General features: G+C 36.7%; 1 protein-coding gene and 1 long non-coding RNA gene across 23 annotated transcripts in view; one reads left to right on the top strand and one right to left on the bottom strand.

Annotated features, from left to right (window-relative positions):
- Positions 1-21,719, top strand: part of traf3ip2b (TRAF3 interacting protein 2b) — an 872,991-nt gene that overhangs the window by 411,498 nt on the left and 439,774 nt on the right. The gene's annotated exons all lie outside the window — the stretch shown is intronic.
- LOC147834931 (uncharacterized) overlaps positions 1-21,719 on the bottom strand; it is a 182,724-nt gene that overhangs the window by 109,452 nt on the left and 51,553 nt on the right. For 14 of the 21 annotated variants that reach the window (XR_015502975.1, XR_015502992.1, XR_015502981.1 and 11 more), the window contains exon 2: positions 11,091-11,240. The exons of the other annotated variants lie outside the window; for them this stretch is intronic. This is a non-coding gene — a long non-coding RNA (uncharacterized LOC147834931). The remainder of the gene's footprint in view (positions 1-11,090; positions 11,241-21,719) is intronic. 21 annotated transcript variants of the gene reach the window in all.

A 21,719-nucleotide genomic window follows, 5' to 3' on the forward strand; every position in this document is an offset into this window, starting at 1 on the left:
CGTATGAATTCGTACGATCTAATTCATACAATTTAGTATGACTTGCTCATCCACCAATGACGGTTGCGTTTAGGGGTGGGGTTAGGTGCCACGCCTCATTTTTAAAATCAAATAAATTCGTACGAACTAGCCACTAAACTGGCAAAACGTAATATACTTACGTTTCCTCGTGAGATCAGGCTGATAAAAACACATATAAACACATTTAGATCATTTACTGTAATCAGTACTATTGGACTGTGAAGAGACTTTCAACCAGCACAACAAAAAATGCTTCTGAAGACAATTACCCAACCCAAGCTCATTCTGGAAACGTAGCCCCGCGGATGTTTCTGGAGACCGCAATTAACGTGGCCGAAGGTTTAGTTTTTTTCGAGCGAACGCTGCGGGGCGGTGTGGCGCCGCTCCGCCCCTCCTCTTCACGCTCACCGTCCGACGGCTCGCCTCCGAGTGGAGGGCTTTCCCGATGCAATCAGTTTGTCCGCTTAGCTCACATCGTTGCGTCAGCGGAGCAGAGGCCCAGGAGGAGGAGGAACCGGGCGTGGTGGACGACGACCGGGATTGAGTCCGGGGAACAGCAGGTTTCGGAAATCAGGTAAGACGAAAAACGGAATCCGAAAAATAAGGGCGAGAACGCGACGGGATCCGAAAACGCGGTCGAAATCGAAGACGAGGGCTTTTGCTTTTTTTTTTCTGGACAGCTTTTGCGAACAGTCGCTCGGGTTTAGGGAAGGAGGAAGAGGAGGGCGGCCGAGTCGGCTAATCCGCGGGTTTTCGCGCGAGAACGGCGCGCGCTCCCGAGAGGCGCCCGAGACGCGAAAAAGTGCGCACAGCGGCCTCTCGCGGATCCGCGAAAACAAAAACCGCTCGAATACGTACCTCCCGGGACGTAAATCGCGGCCTGCAGAAACGTCCAAGGGGCTAAGTTTCCACAATGAGCCTGGGTTGCAATCACCTGCACCTTTAATGCCTAGTTCAGACTGCGTGATTTTAGCCCGATTTTGGCTCGCCGACAGGTTTTGAGAAATCGCCGACAAATGCCTGAAATCACAGGCAAATCGCTGCTCGTGCACGTGAGTGACAGTCACACAGTATGAACGATCAAAGACGCGATCTGAGAGAATCGCCGATGAGTCGCCGATGCCTGTGAGATATTTGGTGTGCTGAATATCTGGAGCTGTCGGCGATTCAAATCATGCCGTGTGAAATGTGTTCTGACTGAAAATAACATCAGCGATCGCCTACAGCCAATGAGAGAGCGGCTTTCACTTGTGTGTGCGTGTGTGTATACCTGCTGCAGGCCAGCGGGAGGCTGGGGGAGAAGTTAAAAACGCTCTTTTTCGGTTTATTTGGACCCACGAAATGGAGGAAAAACTAGTGGAGGTTTGACAGGACTCAGGAGCACCCGTGTCTGTTTGACGTTTCATACATAAAGACATTAGTTTATTATCAACGTTGAGGAGAAAAGGCTAATTTAAACCCAGGTGAGCAAACATGTACATGTTCTACCCCATTAAAGGCTTCTTTCTCATTATGTAGTCAATAACAAAAGATATACGACGTGTTTTTGGCTGTGAGACGTAGTTTGGACGAAGTTGTCGGCGATTCTTCCTATAGTAAAGTCATGCAATGTGAAAGTCCCTGTCGCCGATCCATCTTGCAGTGTAAACAAAGCAGCGACGAAACGCCAGCCCAGATAGTCATGCAGTGTGAAAACATCTGTGACACGACTACTTTGAAAATCATGCAGTCTGAACTCGGCATAAGCCTGTTAGTTTTATTGCATGCATAAATTATTCTGTAATGTCAGCGAGAAAAACGGTCTTAGTTTTGCAACGTTCTTATAGATTAGCCTATATTACAGTACATACATGAGCCTTAAAATTCAAATCTGAGTCAAAGACTACTCCAAAATGTTTTTCCCATTAAATCAAGCCAAATAATCTGCCAATGACTTAAGCGAAATCATCTCATGTCAAAGAAAAACACAAGATTATTTAGCTTTCCCCATTGGAAGATTATTTAGCTTGTTTTATTTTGACACATTCCTTAAAATAAGACAATCTTTGTTGATTTTCTATAAAAAATGCTTCTTGATTTAAGAACAATTTTAGATATTTGAACTAAAAACAAGACAAAAACTCCAAGTACTCTAATTTCTTTTGCAGTTGTAAGAATGGGTTTTAACCACAGCAGTGCATAGTTCTGCTGAGTGACTAAAGAATTATCAGTATGATGGTAAAAAAAAACTGTACATTTCTAGTCAAACCATTCTTCTACAATCTCATACCAAAAACGGAAATAAGGGCAGTATCAATAGCTATAAATGTGGGAGAGTGTTGATATTATGTGATTGTATTGTATTGCAATATGCACAAAAAAAATATTCAAAGATGATTCCTTGGATTTACTTAATTATTATAAAATAAATTTAATTAACTATTATAAAAAGTCTAAATTCTATAGTTGTTATGGTATCACAACAATAAACAAAACCCTACTGAAAAAAAATGTTCAAAAACACTATAATATTTACTATAAATTACCGTAGTATTTTTTCTTGAGGTCATTCATGTGGAATATATATATATAAAATAATAATAAAATAAAATAAATAAATAAAAAACGTGACCCCGATCTCCATCACTGGTGACATTTCCAGGTGGCAAAATAGCGAGATTGTATTTTTCGAAACCAGCTGGCCATCACCAACTGGGCCAAATGCTTTTATTATAATCATCATCATCATCATTATTATTATTCTCATCATCATCATAATATTCACATCTTGCAAGAGATAAAAGCTTCCTGCATGTAAAAATAATACATATAAAAAAAATGTTTGTTTGTTTTTTAAACCGACCGGCCCACATTTAAAAAATGGTCCGGACCTTCTGGCATTTGCCAGAATTGCCAGATGGTCAATCCGCCCCTGAAACTGACCAATCAACATGTGACCACATCATAAAACCCCTAAAGTCCACATATCAGGCCCTGATTTTATCAGTATCTGCCTTTAGAGTCAGTATGGACCTTCTTGAGTCAAAAGACATGTTTTGTCATATAAACGAATGCATATGATAATTTAGCCTCTTACACAGAGCACTTGGCTCGCACTGAATCCTAGCATTAGTTTAGGGATTCATTTCTCTCTCTAAGCTTTGATTCCAATAATCAATACCTCAGTTTTATCATGATGTATTTTTAATAAATTCCATGCCAAACAGATCTCTATGTCTTGGATGCAATTTACGAGTTGAATCGAGTGGATCATCATCAGGAGATCCAGCTTTACACAGCTGTGTGTCATCAGCATACTGCTATGAGGAGAAATAGCATGCTTCCTAATAATGTGGCTGAAATGTAACATATAAAGATTTAAAAAAAAACAGTCCTAATATTGAGCCCTGTGTAACCCCGGTACACAGACAAGGTATTATTATTAGACATTACAAATGCTCTTCTACTTAAGTAACATAAAAACAACACCTACTCCAGCTCTCTTTTTGTTTGGCTATTTTGTCAACAAACTGGACATAAGTCTGTGCGGTGTACAACAGTCTGGATCATTGAAAACGGTTTCTCTTTGTTCAATCTCCAGCACATTAAATAGGTTTCAAATCCTGGTTGGAGATGTTTAACTTATGCATAAGCATTCACTTACACTAATCAGAGGGGTTTTAACATTTGAACATTTTAATGAGGGTGTTCAGAGGTTTATACACTAATATTATCATCTGCTAGGTTATACAAAAATCATATAAGTAAAGCAGCAAGACACAGTCTGAGTAATCCTTCAATAGCTGCATGATTATGCATCTTCCATCTTCATGCACTTTCAGGTTTCATGATTACGAATGTTAAGTCTTTTGCACATTCAATTGTTGTTAAGAAATGCACTGTAAACTAACGTATTTTTAAAAATGATGATAAATATCAAATTAATAAAAGTGTGTTCATCAGTAAGTCAAATTAAAAACACTAAAACAAAATGCATTATTGCCCTTTTTTCCAGACCACGCTCATTGTGGAAACGTAGCCCCGCGGACGTTTCTGGAGGCCGCGAAATTTGTCCCGGGAGGTACGTATTTGTGCAGTTTTTGTTTTTGCGAATCCGTGAGAGGCCGCTGTGCCGAATTTTTTCGCGTCTCGAATGACTCTCGGGAGGCTTTCTCAGGGGGGGAGCGGGAGGGAGCGGCTTTTCACGCGAGAACAGCGTGGGCACAAACGGCGCGCTGTTCTTGCGTGAAAAGCCGCTAGAGGCTGCTGTCCAGCGACCGTCTGTCCGACTGACTGACTGATTGAATGACTGAACGATCGACTGGGCGGCCAGCCAATTGGAAAATCTGCCAACCCAGCCTTCCTCCTCCTCCTCCTTCCCGAAACCCAAGCGACAATTTACAAAAGTCATCCAGAAAAGAAAAGCAAAAGCCCTCGTCCGATTTTTCGGATTTCACCGCATTCTCGCCCCGCCACGAACTCGTTCGCTTTTACTTTTTTGGATTCTGTTTTTCATCTTACCTGATTTCTGGAACCGATCTTCCCCAGACTCGAACCCAGTCATCGCCGTGGCCGGCTCCTCCTCCTCCGGGCCTCCACTCCTCCGACGTAACACTATGAGCTAAGTGGACAAACTGGTTTGCGCCGGGAAAGCCCCACACATGGAGGTGAGCCGTTACAGCTGGCAAGCGCGAAGAAGAGGAGCGGCGTCACACCGCCCCGCAGTGTTCGGTCGAAAAAACCAAATGCAGCCATACGTACCTGCAGGGGCGAAGCAGTGGTGTAGTAGGTACTGCTGGCGCCTAACAGCAAGAAGGTCGCTGGGTCGCTAGTTCAAGCCTCGGCTCAGTTGGTGTTTCTGTGTGGAGTTTGCATGTTCTGCCCGCGTTCGCGTAGGTTTCCTCCGGGTGCACCGGTTTTCAAAAGATGATATTCTGGAGAATGCTAAAAACCTGTAACCACTGACTTCCATAACAAAAAAACAAATACTGTGGAAGTCAATGGTTACAGGTTTTCAACATTTTTCAAAATATCGTCTGTGTTGAACATTGGAAAGATGACTAAATTAAAATGTTTGCATGCATCTTGAACACAAAAATAGATTTCTAATATATTTTGAAGAATGCTGAAAACCTGTAACCATGAACAAATTTAAATTTTTGCATGAACTATCCCTTAAAGGTTTAGTGCCCTATGAAGCCAAAATGACACCTTCCGATGCTCCTAATGATGCATCTTGAACATATTACAGTAGATCAAGGGTTACAGGTTTTCAGCATTTTTCAAAATATCTTCTTTTGTGTTCAACAGCAGAAAGAAACTTTTTGAAACAGATTTGAAACAGGTAAGAGTAAACGATAAATAAAAAGATTTTGTGTGAACGATCCCTTTAAGCTTTAGTGCCCTATGAGGCTAAAACAATGACGTTTGAAGCTCCTAATGATGCTCTTTGAACACAAAGGAAAATATTTTGAAGAATGCTGAAAATCTGTAACCACTGACTTCCATCATTGGTTACAACATTTTTCAAAACATCTTCGTTTTTGAGTTCAACAGAGGAAAGAAATTTAAGCAAAATATATGTATTTTGTTGTTGTTCAAACTACTTAAAATAAGTGTAAATAAGTAAGTAAAGTAAGTAAGTAAGTAAAGTTTATTTATAAAGCACATTTACTTCAGTTTGGCACTGACCAAAGTGCTGAACAAAACCATAGCACACACTCTAAAAGAGTAAAAGATAACAATAAAAGTAATAAAACTATTACAGCAACAACCACAATAAAGATTAAAAGCCTGGGAATGCAATAGAATAAAAATGTGTCTTAAGTCTGGACTTAAAAATAGAGAGAGAAGAAGCACTTGTAATATCCGGTGGTAGCTGGTTCCACAAACGAGGAGCAGCGACTGCAAAGGCTCTATCCCCTTTCAGTTTAAGTCGTGACCGAGGAACTTGAAGTAAAATTTTATTTGAGGACCTAAGAGACCGAGGAGTTGACTGTAAGTTAATAAGCTCTGATATATAAGAAGGTGCTTGCCCATTCAGTGCTTTAAAAACAATAAGTAAAATCTTGAACTGAATTCTAAAATTAACAGGAAGCCAATGAAGGGATGCTAAAACTGGTGAGATATGAGCATATTTTTTGGTGCCTGTTAAAAGTCTAGCTGCCGCATTTTGAACCAACTGCAACCGTGCCAATGAGGAAATAACACAATTTGTATATTTTTTGGGACAACCTAATTGTTTTATGTTCAATCCACTTAAAACTGTAAAAATTATTAAGTTAAATAAATCGTTTGTGTTGGAATAACATGAAGTACTTGTCTGTAACCCACCATTTTTTAGTGTAAATAATGACCGAATTAAAATTTTGGTGTGAACTATCCCTTTTAGGCGTTAGTGCCCTTAAAAGCCAAATACGCTGACGTCCGACGCTCCTAATGATGCATCTACAGCCCGTTAAGCGAGTGCACAAACCCATTCACCTACTAACTGCATTAAACTCAGCCTGTCCTGGTGCGACCTCCGCATGCGGGCCGTCCGCTGCATGTGGTGGGGGTGCGTCTATTGAGCGGCTCCCCCATTAGCACCGCAGTCACCACAATGTGTCTTTAGGAGGGTCAGTCCCGAGTCCTGGTTGAAATATCACAATAACAGCGTGCCCATGCTTTTCCCACGACCCTCCCATACACTGCAGTCCATTATGAGCGGCCTCCCGTTCCCTCCTCTGGCTTTTACCGCGGTACTACTGCTCCAGCAGCCAATGAAAGGGTTTACAAATCAGGGGCTCTTCTGCTGCTGAAAGAGGGAGGCTGCAGCCCTCTGGGTCAACAAATTACCACTAGAACAAATGACAATGTGCGTGTACATATAGGAGGAATTAGCTTGAAAAGAGACGCACCGGTCTAATTATTACCTGCTTTTTGGGAATCGGTGGGAAAATAAACAGAAAAAAGTGATCACACACACACACACACGCGCGCAGTACTGATAGCTTCTGATTATTGTTGATTAGTTGACGATACTTAAAGGGACAGTTCACATAAAAACTGAAAATTCTTCATTGTTTACTGATTTTTTTACCTGTTTTAAACCTGTTTGAGTTTATTTATCTTGCTGAACACATAAAGAAGACACCACTGAAAACCGGTAACCATTGACTTCCATTACATTTGTTTTCCCTACTATGGAAGCCGATGGTTACAGCATTTTTCAAAATATCTTCTTTTATGTTCAACAAAAGAAAGAAACATTTAAAACCACTAGAGGGAGAGTATATAGTGAGCAAATTTCATTTTTTGGGTGAACTATCACTTTAAGTGGGTGAGAAACGAGAGTTTATTGCCATATCTATGCAGAAGAAGATTACACTTATAAATGGTTTATAAATAACACCACCCTATAGAAAATAGGGTTTTGACTCCTATAAAACTTGGGGTCCTTTTCTAGATTATTTAGAAAAGTGAAATGTTGAAATCTGAAGTGAATCTGAAGGAATTGATGCTCCAGAAATCACGCTTTCTTTCCTGCTAGATGTAGTTTCATAATCTTAAATATCATTTTATTTATTTATTACTAATATGCTTTGTTCAACACTAAACGTGCACAAAAATTTGAAGATGAGGAATTAGCTTGAAAAGAGACGCACCGGTCTAATTATTTCCTGCTTTTTTGGAACACCCCGTTCTAATGGCTTCTGCGTAGTGTTGACTGATGATACGTAAAGAGATAATTTACACTAAAACTAAAAATTCTGTCATTGTTTGATCATTTTTTATTACTTGTTTATTCTGTTAAACACCAAAAGAAAACATTTTGAAAAATGCTGAAAACCTGTAACCATTGGCTTCCATTGTATTTGTTTTTTTACTATGGAAGTTGATGATTACAGCATTATTCAAAATATCTTCTGTTGTGTTCAACAGAAGAAAGAGACTTGAGGGAGAGTAAATAGTGAGTACAATTAATTTTTGAGTAAACTATCGCTTTAAATGGGTGAGAAACTAGAGTTTATTGCCAAATCAATTTTAATAGCAATACAAAAAGAACAATACATTTATAAATGTATTATAAATAACTCTTTCCTATAGAAATATATAGTGAAATGTAGGTTTTTGACTTCAATAAAACTTGGGGTTCTCTTCCAGATTATTAAGGAAAGTGAAATGTTTATAAAAGTCTGAATACATGGCTGCTGAAATATTGCTTTCCAATAGTTTGATAATCCTGAATATAATTTTTATTTATTTATTTATTACTAATATGCATTGCTCAACATTAAATTTGCACAAACCTAAAGATGAGGAAATAGCTTGAAAAGAGATGCACCGGTCGAACTATTACCTGCTTTTTTAGAATCAGTGGGATAATTAGCAGGAAAAAAAGGTGATCATACACACACACGCACGCACGCACGCACGCAGCTGTAATGGCTTCTGCGTAGCGTTTACTGATGAATGATCCATAAAGAGATAATTAACACTAAAACTGAACATTCCGTCATTGTTTGATCATTTTTTTCCACTTGTTTATTTTGTTGAACACAAAAAGAAGACATTTTGAAAAATGCTGAAAACCTGTAACCATTGACTTCCATTGTATTTGTTTTTCCAACTATGGAAGTTATGGAAGTTATAGGATTTTTCAAGCATATAAGTTTAACCACTTGGAGGAGAATAAATAGCCAGTAAAATAAAATTTTGGGTGATCTAGCCCTTTAAACGGGTGAGAAACTAGAGTTTATTGCCAGATCAATTTTAATGGCTATGCAAAATGAACAATACATTTATAAATGGTTTATAAATAACACGTTCCTATAGAAATATATAGAGAAATGTAGGTTTTTGACTTCAATCAAAGTTGGAGTTCTCTTGATTATTTAAGAAAGTGAAATGTTTATAATAGTCTGAATATAATTCTCCTCTGGAAATATTGCTTTCTTTCCTACTAGGTATAGTTTGATAGTCTATAATAATATAATTTTATTTATTTATTACAATATGCATTTATTACTAATATTTATCACTGATATGCATCACTTAACTCTAAATATGCACACATTTGAAGGTGATTTTTTTTTATTATTTAAATTAAAGTATCTCAGCCATTTATTGTCCAATCCTAACAAACCACACGCCAATGGAAAGCCTATTTATTCAGCTAATGCATAAACTCAATCTCCAAACATGTTTTGTGGTCCAGCATCACATTTGAGAGATTTTCCTCTCCTCAGTGTGTGTCTTTAGCTCTCTGATGCTCTTGCTGGTCAGTTTGAGGTTGAACACGAGAGCAGATCTCAGCAGTTTCTTACGCAATCGCATGTAATTCTTGACCGAGTGGAGTAAGAAAGTTTAATGGGTTGATTTGGCGTAGGAAGCAAAGTGACAGAGCGAGCAGTTGGGTCTGTGAGCATTAGTGATGCCTGATATTTGAAAAAAACTATAACAACATTGTGTTTTTCTGTGATATATATTGCAATATTAAATATATTTAACCACATTTATTGTCCAACTCTATTTTTGTGCAAGTCAATTTTTTAGAATTTGTAGGGTGATTCTGTAGGAGAGTGCATCTGCATAAATAAATTAATAAAAACAATAGAAATTAGGAAAAAATATGGGGTTTTATATTTTTCAGGGAATCCTTAATGGCACACACAAATATAAAAAAAATCGAATGCAAAATGACACTTTGCAGTCTTCACTATACACAGACGTCATTCATTTGTTGACACTTTTAAATGTCATCCAGGCTAGTTTCATAAGTTTGCATTTTCCCGTTAGTTTGCATTCTGAAAACGTAGCCCTGTACACATTTTTAGAGATCGCAAATTATGTAGCCAGTGCTACGTATGGCTGCTAGGGATGCAATGATTAAACGATTACACTATTAACCACGCTTTAATTTGTCACGATTAATTAATCGTCATCTCAACGCCGTGTTTCTGCATGGAACAAAACTGCTGCAACTTAACAAAGTGATGCCAACTGAGTGCTAGTTTGAAGTTCCGAGCTTGTACTGTACATAGTGGCCATGCACACTGGATTAGCTATGGCTAAGGCTATTAACTAAGGGCCAGTCACATGTTGCGTCTTTTGCACCCGCAAGTTTGTTATTTCCAATGGAGGCGCATGGCTTGCATAAATGGAGCGACAAACTCGTGCTTTCCATATGCACCTACTACTTGAAAGAATGCTGCGAGCGTCCTACACTGAGAAAAAAATTCAAGTGAAAAATACCGAACTATTTTGTTATATAGTTGATCAAAAGGTTCAGCAGCATTTGAATAAATTTATTCATTGTAAACGGAAAATACTTAGCTATTATGTAACTTAGATTTACATTTACATACATTGACAAATACTACTTATTTATTTATTCATTTATTTTTTTGATTTTTACTTTGATTTATTAATTTGATTTATTTATTTTAATTTTATTTTTTTATGATTTCAATTTATTAACAAATAATTTTAAATTTATGTATTTATTTTAAATTAATTTATTTTAAGCTTTATTTATTTATATATTTTCATTTATCTTTAATTAATTTATTTAAAATTTTATTTATTTATTTATTTATTTAACATTTTATTTATTTATTTATTAAAATGTATATTATTTATTTCAATTTTATTTATTTATTTATTGCAATTTTAATGTATTTATTTAAAATGAATTCATTATTTTTTATTTATTTTAAATGTATTTATTTATTTAAATTGTATTTATTTAAATTTTATTATTTTATTTATTGATATTTATTTTCAGTGTAAAATTATTACTTATGTTTAAAATAGAATTGGACTATTGTTTGGTTTTTATCATTGTTTTGTGTAGTATTATTTGGTTACTGAGCAGTAATAAACAACACTTTAAAATATAAGGACTTTTCATGTGATTTTCTAAACTAGCAGTGTTTTGAGAGTAACGAATGTATAATAATCGTGAAAACCGTGATTATCCTTAGACTATAATAGCACAACCAAAATCTATAATCGTTGCATCCCCAATGGCTGCATTTCATTTTTATGAACACCTATGGAGAACTATGACAATGTTTTTTTTTACGCTACCAGCTGACTGTGCATACCTCCGTATGGATGGGTTTTCCCCTTTTTTTCCAGTTTGTCCAGTGGTTTGCAACGTATATTGGTGGACTTGTGACGCAGAAAGGAGTTTACCACGATGACAGGGTTTAAGTCCGGCAAAGAACTGTTCCGGGAAGTAGGTAAGACATAAGCTAAAAAATAAAATAAACAAGCAAATAACAGTTTACAATGTAGTAAAATCTGTAATCATGGTAAGAATCAAACGAGAGCTTTTCTTTTTCTGGATTGCTTTTGAAAACACCAAGTGCGTAGGGGTGGTGGGATCGATTAGTCAGTCAGTCAGACAAGAACAGCCTCTGATGGACTTACGCAAGAACAGCAGGCATGAACGGCACTCGCGAGAGAAATTTGAGATCTGAAAAAGCATGCACAGCACCCTCTGGTGGATTCGTGAAAACAAAAACTGCTAAAAAAAAAGTCAAATATGTCTCCTGGGACATATTTGCCGCTCTCTAGAAATGTATACAAGGGTACATATCCATAATGAGCCTAGGTTGCCTTTTTAATGCTACAAATAACTACAATAATAACTATATCTGATTTCTATCAATTAATTTTCAGCTAATTTTGATTATTCATGATTTTTCATTATTATGATTATTATTTATTGACACAGATGCACATACTCAAAATCATCCCTATCAATAGACAATTATAACGTATCTTGTGAAATTAGTAATCATATCGCATTTGCAATACATATTGCAGAAAAACAAGTCCAACATCATGTAGCCCTAACAGATATGATTGTTTCTTGTGCCTGAACACTGACTAGGCCTGTCACAATAATCAATATATGGACTTATCGCACAAATGGACATGATCAAGCATTTTTGATGATGCAATATAAATCACCCATACAGAATAACCAATTTTAGCCACACTTTAGCTGATTGTGCAACATCTTTATCTCTACTGGAGGTGTCAGTGACAGGATGGTTAAAAAACTACAGTATTTGCTATAAACTACTATAGTATATTCTCATGTAAATGTCTAACGACTGAAAATAGATCTGGCAGCAGATATGACAGCCTCAGTTATTCTTCACCTTGCACTTTTTTGTTAACATTAATTATTATTATTATTTAGGATTTGCGTTTTCACATTCTGATTCCAATGCCTCATTGTTAAATTGTTAAAAATGACTATAATTAAATGAAATATTCTTAAAAATAAAATATGAGGCAGGGTGCAACGTTAAGGATTTTTCTACAGGTACGATCGGGCCAATGCTTCAGATTTTTTCTTGCCCTGCCAAAATGTCCACCGGCCCCACCAAAGAAAAAAATATGAATAGCTATTTTTTAGCCACATATTTTAAATAATATGTCAAAGATAATGTCTATAATTATTTAAATGTTAATAATTATTTATTTAAATAATGTATTTAAATAACATTTTAAAAATGTTAATAAATGTATGAGCAAAACAAAAACAAAAGCAATATATAAAATGTAAAGGTATTTTAATGCAGTTCGAAATTATTTAACAAAAGGTGGCTGCAATCGGGCCAGTAATGATCCCGTCCACTGTTCCAAGCATCTCTCACACTGGCCCCGGGCCATCGGGCACTCCTTATTGTTGAACCCTGCATCTGATGTGTTCTTTGTAAGAGTGCACTTGCATTGTGATGATATTGTAATGTCATTCTGCCGTTAGATAATGAGTGGCATTCGTAAAAAGGTCTTAAAATGACAACTATATCATTTAATCGCAATAAATAATATATAATACATAATATATATATAACATATAATATAAAACATATATTGCAATATATCGAACAACAAAAAATACACATCATGACAGGCCTAACACTGACATTTGAGATGTTTAACAGAAAAAAACTAATGAAAATGATAAAGTTTGTCTCCATTATGAGTGTGCAATGACTCCAAAAATCTCATGCAATCTCAAATGTTGATTAAATATAAACCCAACCCAACATTGCATATCCTGCTATGTGAATATTGAGGACACACACATTGCCAAATCCATGCTGAAGCGATATATTGCACAGCCCTAATTGTAATGCATTACTTTCAAAAGTAACTTTCCCTAACACTGGAGAGCAGTAATTGTATTTGTGTGCTTGTTGCCCCTGCGTGGCACCGTCCCCCCCGACTCCTGCCCCTTAACCACGGTAACAGATTGGCATGCATAGCTAACAAACCTGATTGTCTGTGCTTCTTTGTATAGGCCGCGAGCCCTGCGAGAAACCCTGATTACAGAGTTTGGCATGCCACCCGATCCATTTTTTTGAAGCGGCCCCCTTGTACATCAGCGACAAGCATAATGCGAAATGAATTCGCCGCACTCACCGGGTAAATTCATTTTAAACACTTTACCCCCGGCGAAACAATGGCCACTTGCTACGCCTGTTATCTGCCGATTTATCAGGCGAAAAAAACCAGCGGAGGCCGGTGGTGACAGTGTGAAAGTGGAAGCAGGACTTTTGGCACGGCTGGCCGAGACCCCGGGTGCACAGATGCGCTTTAAGGCCAAATGTGCTCGGCTTTATTCATCTTTTCGTATTGTTCCTATAAAACAAAAGCCGAATCAAGAGCATCAGCATCTGTCTTCAATCTTTATGTGTTTACGGATGAAATGATTTTCACATTAGCGAGACTCATGGAAAGACCATTGCATTTTCATTCATGAACTGTACGCTCGTGATCCGGTTTACAGTTGATGTGAATAATGAATTAATACATTTATGATTGAAATAGGGTGGTAACACTTTATAATAACTACACACTATGAACCATCTATTAAGCATTAGCATCTAGTGAATTCATTATTTGTTATTTATATATATGTTATTTATATTAATCAGGCATATATAAATAGTTTACTTGTATGTTATTAAATGCTTTATTAAATCAACTTAAGGTGACGCAGTGGCGCAGTAGGTAGTACTGTCACCTTACAGCAAGAAGGTCGCTGGTTTGAGCCTCGGCTCATTTGGCGTTTCTGTGTGGAGTTTGCATATTCTCCTGTGTTCGCGTGGGTTTCGTCCGGGTGCTCCGGTTTCCCCCACAGTCCAAACACATGCAGTACTGGTGAATTGGGGGGGCTAAATTGTCCGTAGTGTATGAGTGTGTGTGGATGTTTCCCAGAGATGGTTTGCGGCTGGCATCCGCTCATCCGCTCAAGGTTCATTCCGCTGTGGCGACCCCGGATTAATAAAGGGACTAAGCTGAGAAGAAAATGAATGAATGATGAAATCTAAAGTGAGGACTATTTATGCTTATAAATCCCTTATAAATGACCATTAAAAGGGTTAAATTCTACTAAACAGGAAAAAGGAAAAGAAACGACTTTATTCATTTCTAATTAACTAAAGATTATTTACACAAATGAAACAGAATCAAATAAAAAGAAATATTTGCATTCCTAACTGAAATAATATTATTGTACAGTCCAAACATCGCTAAATAACATTGAAATGTTGCATCATATTATATTGTTAAATTATTATATTGTTGTTGTTTCATCCAATTTTAACAACTTCACAGTAATTTTATTTTTTAGATAAGATTGCAAAGATTATTGTTCATTTATAACTGCGCCTTTAATTGTCATTTATAAGGGGTTTATAAGCATAAATAGTCCTCACTTTAGATTAGGTCACAAAACTAGATGAAGTTAGGTTAATAGAGCATTTATTAACATACAAATTAACCATTGCCTGAATAATAAGATGTATAAATATTGATTTAAATTGTTAATTCATTCTGAATGATCTTAAAAACAACCAACTACTCTTAAATACAAATGGTTTGTAAATAATGCGATACTTAATTTAGTGATGAAAAATTAATCAGTAACAAAGTATGAAAGTACAATTATTAAACACATTATAAATGTGGTTGTGAGCCAAGAATACGGCATTTGTATGTGCAGTTACAAAGTGCTTACTAACATCTATTAATGTATAGTTAATGCTGAACAGATAATGAATTCACTATAAGGTAATGCTTGATAAATGATTCATAGTGTAGTTATTGTAAAGTGTTACCAATAGGGGACATGCAGAAGCATGCGGGACTTTTAATTTGTCAGTAACCTGGGTCAAACGGTTCTGGAGAATCGTATGCAGTTATAAAATTGGCGCGTTTAAGGTCTGTTTTCTTTAAAAGAAAGAGTCGTGTTGAACAGTTTTGTGAACATTATGACATGTCTTCCTTTCCTTGTCTTTCAGAGTTACTGTACGTTCACACTGAAAGCGGCGAGAGCATCAAAGTAGCCGGAAGTCATTTATTTTCAATTAGCGCCGGTGGCGATAATTGGCGAGGAGCAGCACGGCACGTCTTTCGCCGGTGTGAGCATTGAGGAGAGTTGAAATCAAGTCAACTTTATGGTAATGAGCTATGACTCGGTTCGACAGCAACCAATCGGAATGTAGAAGTCCACCACTTGAGAGGAGTTCAGAGAACACAGGCCTGTGAACTTTGGTTCCAACCACAGTTGGTCCCAAGGGGTTTGATTATTGCAGTCGCCGGATTTTTAATTATTTACAATGTTTTATTACAGGAACATGCATTAAATAAGTTACTGGTGAGTTCCTGATGTGCATTAATGTTATAGATATTTATCTTTTAAAAAGCGGGAATCTCATGCAACAGTACAAAACAGTATAGCTGCTTCAGGATATTTCAGACATATGGACACATTGGATAATTAAGTGGAGCAAAGCCACACCACACGCAGCTTGATCTTCCATTGTTAAATGAATTTGATAAGAAGTGTGCAACATTTTTACGCTAGAAAGCATGTTTTATGCGAGAATATAACTGATATGCTGCAACGGCCCCTTCAAATACCAGATCTATGTAGCGAATTTTGACGCTCTCGCCTCTGGAGATGAAGGTAGACACCGCTTTCAGTGTGAACACACAGTTAGACCTTTGCATTTGTTGTTTTGTTTGTTTATGTTGCCTGCTGCCTGCCTTTACTGACTACCGCCTGTGTATTTGACTACGATTCTGGATTTGCCTACATACATCTGTTTGCTCCTGTATTGACCGCTGCTTGCCTGAATAAACCTGCATTTGGATCCACACCTCCTTTCTCAGCGTCCACTTCACATTACTCCCGTGCAACACAAGACGGATTTTGTAGCCCAAAGTCACAAATATTACAATTCAGATGAACAATTCAGTTCAAGTGTATTAGTATAAAGCTTTTCACAGTGATTATTGTTTCCAAGCAACCTTTCAAAAGGTGCAAGTTATTACATTCAAATCTGAACAGTACAGCAGTCAAGCATATAGACTCTGTGCTGTAGTTAATCCATAGTTATACAATATAAATGTACACTTTTTTACATTATAAACTAATTTTGTTTGTTTTTATTAATTTATTTCTGTTATCCTATTGAGTCACATGGAGTGTTTAAAAGAAAGTGCCTGGTGCATACAGTATAGAGAGATACGTCCATTACAATAAAATGACAATAATAACAAATGAATACACATTAAAATGCAAATATTATCATTCTAAAGCTGTAAATAATTATAATATTGAATATGTATAAACAACTAATAAATGCATACTTTTCCATTACATTTGAGGCCAAACTCAAGTTCGCAATCATTCAGAAAAATAAATTGTTTTGTTGATTAAAGCACTAATCCTTGAAGAATTAGGTGTTGAAAAACAGCACAAGCACAACAGCAGCCTGTGGGACAGCACATAAAGCCATTTGAGGACACTGACCAGATAAAACCCCCATCAACACACACACACACACACACACACACTCACACACACACACCATATGGCTCCCATACACATTCACTAGCACTGTCCATCCCAAACCCTCACGTCTAGAGCTGCAGGATTCTGGCTAAAATGAGAATCACTTTTTTTTTTTGCTTAAAATACTGAAACTTTCTTTCTAAAAGTGCTTCCTTGGTCGTATCCATATGCAACCCCACCAGTCCTACTCCACCAAACCTGCTCCGAGCTGGTATCGAACCAGCGACCATCCGCATGGGAGTCCGTTTCTCTACCGAGGAGGCTAAAGATCATGACCCCTAGCATTTGTCGCTAGAGCACCTTTAGAGGTCAGAGGAGTGAGGTTTACCTGCACAGCACTTCACTTTTAATACTTAATTTTATTTACACTATTGCTGTGTATATTTTATTATTTCTCTTGTTGTTTTATTGCTCTTGTATATTGTACGGTGTCCTTGAGTTGCTAGGACGCCGCCTTTAAATAAAATGTATGATTATTATTATTACTAGCTGGCCTCCGTTACACTCACCCGCCTAAACCTCACTCCCATCTGGGTCACGGCACCAATGTAAACCTGCCGGTCTTACACCATCCAACCCGCTCCGAGCTGGTATCGAACCGGCGACCTTCCGCATGGGAGTCGGTTGCTCTAACAAGGAGGCTGTATTAAGATCGTCTAGGGCACAGGTGTCAAACTCAGTTCCAAAAGGGCTGCAGCTCTGCACAGTTTAGTTCCAACCCTAATTAAACACACCTGATCAAACTAATCCTTCAGGCTTGTTTGAAACCTACAGGTAAGTGTGTTGGAGCAGGGTGGGAACTAAACTGTGCAGGGCTTCGGCCCTCCAGGGATTGAGTTTGACACCCCTGGTCTAGGGGGTCGAATCAAGATCGCGATCTTTTTCTGATTAATTGTGCAGCTCTAATTAGATGTATGACATGCTAACTAGAAGGAGACTGTGAGCACAATATGAGCACCTGAAGAAAGATTAAAATGCTTTTTTATTGGTCATATACTCCCAGCAGAAAATATTGCCTTCAAAATTAGGTGAAAATCATCACAAATGCGGAGTTCTTAAACTGTAAAATGGTCCCACTTTATATTAAGTGTCCTTAACAACTATGTACTTACATCCAAAAATAAATACAATGTACTTACTGTGTTTATAATGTATTTGAGAACACTTGTGGTGCTTTTGAGTTGGGATAGAGGTTGGGTTATGGACAGGTTTGGTGGCATGGGTAGGTTTAAGGGTGGGTTAAGGTGTAAGGGATGGTCAAGAGTGTATTTACAAATGTAATTACAAAAGTTAATTACAGATGTAATTACATACATGTATTTAATCAAGCATAAGTACATAGTAAATACATGCATTTACACAATAAGTACATTGTAGCAAATTATTAGTTCCTATGTAAGTACATATTAGTTAAGGCCACTTAATATAAAGTGGAACCTGTAAAATTTCTGCACTGCTGATATTTACCGTCAAATTTGACTAAATAAAACTACATGTTCACATTTCACTTTTATTTCACATTGACTATCAACACAACCAACTCCGAACCCACTCAGAAACGCATTAAACCAGCATTGACTGAAAGAATAACACACTTTAAAGAAGGAGACAGTGAGCAATGCGGAGCACAACAACCAAAGAGTGTGTGCCAGTGTTTGTGCGTGTGGTCATCTTCTTAATGTGATGCTGCAGTCCAGATCGCAGTTGGCCAACAAACACACGCCATCCCCGCAGCCCCCCGCTGTGCTCGTATCAGGCTCAGAGTGCAATCAGCGGCGCAATCATGCAGCAACAAGCCCCAAAAATCTCCATCCTCCGCACCCAAAACATCACCCGATTACAGCTCATGCATTCCTAAAACGCGTCCCGTCCTCGCAGACCTGTCGTCCAATCACTTATTCATGAAGAGGGATTCACAGAAAGACGCTTCTTCAGGATCGCAGTGCTGTTTTTTTTGTTTGTGCCACAGATTTCGCAAAGGTCACAGCTCTGTCTATAACAATACATAACTACAAATGTGATTTTACAGATTTTTATATTCACATTGACATTTACAGATGTGTTTTTAATTGATTTAAATAGTTTTTATTTAAATAAAAATTGCACAAATAAATCTGAGATTTAAACATCATCTGAAAGCTGAATAAATATAAATAAATAAAATCATTTCCATTGATGTTTGGTTTGTAAGGATGTTATTATATTTGGCTGAGGTGCAACTATATGAAAAAATAATGTGGAAAATTATTGATAGAAATCACCTTTAACTTTGTTTAAATGAATTGATCAATGCATATTAAGCAAAAATTAAGTTTTGATATTATTACAGTAGGAAATGCACAACATATATTTATAAAAAATATTACGCTAATTAAAAGGTGTTTAGGAGCAGTGTTGTTGTTTTTTGGAGGTTTGTGGCACTGCTTTCACAAAGGTCACAACACTGTCTATAACAATACATAAATGGAAATGTGATTTTACTGATTTTTTCTTTGGTATTTACGGCGAATGAAGTTCTGCACAAGACTTTTGGCCAGCGGAGAAATTAAAATGGTCGTGCCCAACTGAGTCTGGTTCTCTCAAGGTTTTTTTTCTTCACTCCCATCAGGTGAAGTTTTTTTTCCCTCTCCGCTGTCGCCACTGCCTCGCATGGTTCAGGATTGGTAGAGCTACGCATCGATGAATTTGCTCTTCAGTGTTTGAACTCTCAGTAATGATTAAATCACACTGAACAGAGCTAAACTGAACTGAACTGAACTTAAACACTAAAACCTGAACCACACTGTTCCAATTACTATGACCATTTATGTGAAGCTGCTTTGACACAATCTACATTGTAAAAGCGCTATACAAATAAAGCTGAATTGAATTGAATTGAATTGAATTTACAGATGCATTTTCATTTTATTTGAATAGCTTTTTATTGTACAAATAAAATAAAATTTGAATTTAAGCTGCATCTGAAAGCTGAATAAGTAAGTTTCCCATTGATGTTTGGTTTGTTAGGATGTGATTATATTTGGCTGAGGTGCAACTATTTAAAAAGAGTTAAAAATATTAGATGGAAATCACCTTTAACTGTCTAAATCAATTATTTAGCAATGCATATTACTAAGCAAAAAGTTTTAAAATCATTACAGTAGGAAATGCACAAAATATCTTTATAAAATATAATAAATTTTGACAATACATAATCAGAAATGTGATTTTACAGATTTTTACATTTACAGATGTGTTTTATTTATTTATTTTTTCTTAAAAACTGAAAAATAATACATAATTGAGATTTAAACATATTCTGTAAGTTGAATAAATAATTATTCCATTGATGTTTGGTTTGTTAAATATGATTATACTATATTTGGCTGAGGTGCAACTATTTAAAAAGACATTACAATTTTTGATAAAAAAAAATCACCTTTAACTTACACTGAAAAAAAAAATATTCAAAGATGATTCCTTGGATTTACTTAATTTTTTTGGTTAAGAGGTTGTAAACAATTTAATTGTGTTGAATTTAAACAAACAAATTAAGTTGAACATTAATTAATTTAATTTGTTTGTTTAAATTCAACGCAAATAAATTGTTTGCAACAGTTCATTTAGACAAAGCAAAGGTTTTGATATTATATTATATTTTGAAATATCTTCATAAAAATACAGTATGATGTTAAGTTCAGGAGCAGTGTTGTTTTTTGAGCTTTGTGCCACAGCTTTCACAAAGGTCACAGCGCTGTTTAGTGTCTATAACAACACATAAGTACAAATGTGATTTCACAGAGTTTTACATCAACATTTACAGATGTGTTTTCAATTTATTTGAATTGCCTTTTTTTTAATGTAAAAATAAAACAATTGAGATTTAAACAGCATCTTAGACGCTGAATAAATACGTTTTCCATGAATGCTTGGTTTGTTAGAATGTGATTATATATGGCTGAGGTGCAACTATATGAAAAGAGATGAAAATATTAGATAAAAATCAGCTTTGTTGAGCAGTGCATATTACTAATCAAAAATTAAGCTTTTTACAGAAGGAAATGCACAAAATATCTTGATAAAAATATTATGTTTATTAGCAGTGTTGTTTTGTTTTTTTGAGGTTTGTGGCACCGCTTTCTCAAAGGTCACAACGCTGTTGAGCGTCTCTGACGAAGACAAGGGTGGAAAAATAGGCACCCCACAGCGTGCAACATGTTGGCTGAGCCTCAGCGAGGCTTTAGGAATATTATAACACGACTTCTAGAGGCAGGCAGAGTGTTTATGTTTGATGCCATCTGTGCCATGCTTGCCAGCAAAAGACGTCATTTGAGGGCCATCGTGCATTTCTTTGGAGTGCACTCAGATTCCCGAAACAGTTGTAGGTAAGCATGGGACAATATAAGATCAAAATAGCACAGTAGTGGGATTACTGCTCTGAAATAAGTTATTTTTAAACGTCGGGGTAAAAAGCAACACGTTTTTTCCCATTGGACACAATATACACTCGCCGGCCACTTTATTAGGTACATCTGTCCAACTGCTTGTTAACACTAATTTCTAATCAGCCAATCACATGGCAGCAGCTCAATGCATTTACGCATGCAGACATGGTCAAGACGATCAATAAATAGTTCGCTTCACTTGCATTAATACAAACTTGAAAACACTTATTGAAATCGTACTGTAAAATGTTACGATAAAACCTGAGCGCTGAAGCAAAACCACAATACAGCAACACTGGCCCAAATCGTGCTAATGCAATGCAAAGATGACATCATACTTCATTTTAATGGAGGCCACCAAGACCCAGAGTATTAAGTAATGCATGCCAGACGTCCTTCGCCAATTAGTATGTAATTAGCAA

The sequence above is a fragment of the Danio rerio genome, chromosome 11 (genome assembly GCF_052040795.2).
Source record: "Danio rerio strain M-AB ecotype USA chromosome 11, GRCz13ab, whole genome shotgun sequence".
NCBI lineage: Eukaryota > Metazoa > Chordata > Actinopteri > Cypriniformes > Danionidae > Danio > Danio rerio.